Source organism: Triticum dicoccoides, chromosome 7A (genome assembly GCF_002162155.2).
Source record: "Triticum dicoccoides isolate Atlit2015 ecotype Zavitan chromosome 7A, WEW_v2.0, whole genome shotgun sequence".
Classification (NCBI taxonomy): domain Eukaryota; kingdom Viridiplantae; phylum Streptophyta; class Magnoliopsida; order Poales; family Poaceae; genus Triticum; species Triticum dicoccoides.
The window spans coordinates 689,725,847-689,730,635 of record NC_041392.1 but is presented as its reverse complement, the minus strand read 5'-3'; positions in this window follow the sequence as shown (position 1 = coordinate 689,730,635).

Sequence of the window (4,789 nt, the reverse complement as noted above, 5' to 3'; positions counted from 1 at the left end):
TGTTTTTTCTGACCGAGGGGGAGAGGGCTTGGTGGTGCTCTAGCTCACCTCCTATGCACAGAAGGTGTTCGATGGAATGCTGAGCCACACTACTTAAGCTTTCTCCTCTCCAAACTCGACCTCCAAGCTCCATTTTCCTCAATATTTCTCTAAGTTTAGCGGTCTGTCACGCCCCGTCCCCGTCTTCACCGCCATCGATCACCCGCGCCGAGCTCATCGCCGGCACCACCGTGGTGAGCCTCTTGTTCTTATCTTCTTTCTGAAATGAAAAAATAATCTTACTTGTATGTTTACATAGATACTTGTATTATTTTCTTACTTTTATTATTGCATCTTATATAGTGCGATGGTTTTGGTATCCGCCCCCGTCGGCCCTCGTCCTGTCTATGATTCGGATGTGGTATATATATTATCTTTATAACTATTGGTTCATTTATTGTTTATGAAAATTATGCCGACCAACGTGACATAGATTTTATATATGTAGGATGTATGTGAATCGGAAATTCCAACCGACCCTATTGTCGAGAGGTTAAATTTAGTTGAAGAAGAAAACAATTTTTTGAAGTAAAAAATAAAACAATTTGAGGAGGAGAAGATGATATTGGAGTTGCATGTTGCGGATGTCGTCGATGATCACAAGATCAAGATGGATGCAACGCGCTTGAAGATTAGAAAGATTAGAAAATATGCCATCATACCGAGGCTTGGTATCATTATGCCGTTGGATCAATTGTTACCTTGGTTGCGATTATGATCGCATTTGTTTTTGCATTGAAATGTTTTACATAGTTTCAATGTATGGTTTAATTAATTAGATGCTCTGGAGAGCTATATGTTGTTAGATGAGAACTATGTATGTACTTTGGTTTTAATGTGATGATGAACTTCTATTAATTTGGACACTTAATTATATATAATGCACGCAGATGAACTGGCAATGGATGTACGGTGACAGACACACCTCCGAGTATATTAAGGGCGTGCATGAGTTTCTCGATGCGGCTGAGGCAAACAAGCAGAATGATTTTATGTGTTGTCCATGCACTGAATGTGGGAATACGAGGTCTTACTCTAACCGGAAATCCTTCATTCCCACCTGCTTTACAAGCGTTTCATGCCACACTATAATGTTTGGATGAGGCACGGAGAAATAGGGGTTATGATGGAAGACGGCGAAGAAGAAGAGTACGATGACAACTATGTGCCCCCTGAATACGGTGATGCTGCAATGGGGGGAGCTGGTGAAGATCAAGAGGAACCAGACGATGTGCCCAATGATGTTGCAATGGGTGAAGCTGCTGAAGGTCAAGAGGAACCAGACGATGTGCCCGATGATGATGATCTCCGCCGGGTCATTGTCGATGCAAGGACGCAATGTGAAAGTCAAAAGGACAAGCTGAAGTTCGATCGCATGTTAGAGGATCACAAAAAAGGGTTGTACCCCAATTGCGAAAATGGCAACACAAAGCTTGGTACCGTACTGGAATTGCTGCAGTGGAAGGCAGAGAATGCTGTGCCTGACAAAGGATTTGAGAAGCTACTAAAAATATTAAAGAAGAAGCTTCCAAAGGATAACGAATTGCCCGCCAGTACATACGCATCAAAGAAGGTCGTATGCCCTCTAGGATTGGAGGTGGAGAAGATACATGCATGCCCTAATGATTTCATCCTCTACCGCGGTGCATACAAGGATCTGAACGCATGCCCGGTATGCGGTGCATTGCGGTATAAGATCAGACGAGATGACCCTGGTGATGTTGACGGCGAGCCCCCCAGGAAGAGGGTTCCTGCGAAGGTGATGTGCTATGCTCCTATAATACCATGGTTGAAACGTCTGTTCAGAAACAAAGAGCATGCCAAGTTGATGCGATGGCACAGTGAGGACCGTAAGAAAGACGGGAAGTTGAGAGCACCCGCTGACGGGTCGCCGTGGAGAAAAATCGAGAGAAAGTACTGGGATGAGTTTGCAAAGGACCCAAGGAACCTATGGTTTGCTTTAAGCGCGGGTGGCATTAATCCTTTCCGGGAGCAGAGTAGCAATCGCAGCACCTGGCCCGTGACTCTATGTATGTATAACCTTCCTCCTTGGATGTGCATGAAGCGGAAGTTCATTATGATGCCAGTTCTCATCCAAGGCTCTAAGCAACCCGGCAACGACATTGATGTGTACCTAAGGCCATTAGTTGAAGAACTTTTACAGCTGTGGAATGGAAATGGTGTACGTACGTGGGATGAGCACAGACATGAGGAATTTTAACCTAAAGGCGTTGTTGTTCGTGACCATCAACGATTGGCCCGCTCTCAGTAACCTTTTAGGACAGACAAACAAAGGATACCACGCATGCACGCACTATTTAGATGACACTGAAAGTATATACCTGGACAAATGCAGGGAGAATGTGTACCTGGGCCATCGTCGATTTTTTCCGACCAACCATCAATGTCAAAAGAAAGGCAAGCATTTCAAAGGCGAGGCAGATCACCGGAAGAAGCCCACCATGCGTACCGGTGATCACGTACTTGCTACGGTCAATGATTTACACGTAATCTTTGGAAAGGGTCCTGGCGGACTAGCTGTTCCGAATGACGTTGAGGGACACGCACCCATGTGGAAGAAGAAATCTATATTTTGGGACCTACGCTACTGGAAAGACCTAGAGGTCCACTCTTCAATCGACGTGATGCACGTGACGAAGAACCTTTTCGTGAACCTGCTAGGCTTCTTGAGCGTGTATGGGAAGAAAAAGATACACCTGAGGCACGTGAGGACCTACAACGTTTGCACGAAAAAGACGGCATGTCTCCGAAGCAGTATAAAGGTCCTTCCAACTACGCTCTTACGAAAGAAGAGAAACAAATCTTCTTTGAATGCCTGCTCAGTATGAAGGTCATGACTGGCCTCTCATCGAATATAAAGGGAATAATAAGTATGCCAGAGAAAAAGGTTCAGAACCTAAAGTCTCATGACTGCCACGTGATTATGACGCAACTGCTTCCGGTTGCATTGAGGGGGCTTCTACCAGAAAACGTCTGATTAGACATTGTGAAGCTATGTGCATTCCTCAATGCAATCTCTCAGAAGGTGATCGATCCAGAAATCGTACCAAGGCTAAGGAGTGATGTGGCGCAATGTCTTGTCAGTTTCGAGCTGGTGTTCCTACCATCCTTCTTCAATATCATGACGCACGTCCTAGTTCATCTAGTCGACGAGATTGTCATTCTGGGGCCCGTATTTCTACACAATATGTTCCCCTTTGAGAGGTTCATGGGAGTCCTAAAGAAATATGTCCGTAACCGCGCTAGGCCAGAAGGAAGCATCTCCATGGGCCATCAAACAGAGGATGTTATCGGGTTTTGTGTTGACTTCATTCCTGGCCTTAAGAAGATAGGTCTCCCTAAATCGCGGTATGAGGGGAGACTGACTGGAAAAGACACTCTTGGAAGTAACTCAATAATATGCAGGGACGGATATTCTTGGTCTCAAGCACACTACACAGTTCTACAGAACTCTACTTGGTGACCCCGTATGTCGATGAACACAAGAACACTCTACTCTCCAAACACCCGGAGCAGTGCGACGACTGGACTACATGTGAACACATCAGGACTTTCAGCTGTTGGTTGGAAACACATCTCAGAGGTGACAACACTATTTGTGATAAGCTGTACTTGTTGTCCAGGGGACCATCTTTGACTGTATTGACTTACAAAGGATACGAGATAAATGGGAATACATTTTACACGATCTCCCAAGATCAAAAGAGCACCAACCAAAACAGCGGTGTCCGCTTTGATGCAGCAACCGAGAGCGGAAAGCACACATATTATGGTTACAGAGTGATCATATGGGAACTTGACTACGGACATGATTTTAAGGTCCCTTTGTTTAAGTGCAAATGGGTCAATCTGTCAGGAGGCGGGGTACAGGTAGACCCACAGTACGGAATGACAACAGTGGATCTGAAAAATCTTGGGTACACTGACGAACCGTTCGTCCTAGCCAATGATGTGGCACATGTTATCTATGTGAAGGACATGTCTACCAAACTGAGAAAAAGAAAAGATAAGGAAGCGAATATATCATACGATGAGCCAAAGCGCCACATAGTTCTTTCAGGAAAAAGGGACGTCCTAGGAGTGGAGGGCAAGACAGACATGTCTGAAGATTATGAAAAGTTTCATGAAATTCCTCCCTTCAATGTCAAGGCTGACCCAAGCATCCTGATAAACGATGAAGATTATCCATGGTTATGGCGCAATAAGCAAATGACACAAGCGAAGAAAAAGTGAAGACTTTCTCCCGCAACTATTATGATGATACCATGCCAACTTTGTAACACACGAGTATGCTATGCCAACTTTTTCAGAGTTCATTTGAAAACTATGAATTTAGGTCGAATTTTCTCTATAGGTGCATCTATGTTCATTTTTTAGTAAAGTTAATCACAAACTTGTGATTCATACAAATTTCAAAGAATTCAAATTTTAACTATTTAAATTTGAAAACTAATGGCACTAACAGAAAGTTTATAATTTTTCTAAAACTAATGGCACTAACAGAAAGTTTGTAATTTTGCTGACCTAAAAGCAAAAAGAAATAAAAAATAAAGCAAAAAACAAAAGAAAATAAATAATGTAGAAAACAAAACAAAAAATCTGGAAAAAACATAAAAATAGTAGCAGTAAGTATTTTTTTGTAAATAGAAACAAAATAAAATAAATAAAGCAACAAAGAAAACAAAAAACTAAAAAAGTGTTTTCAAATTTGAAAACTAATGGCACTAAC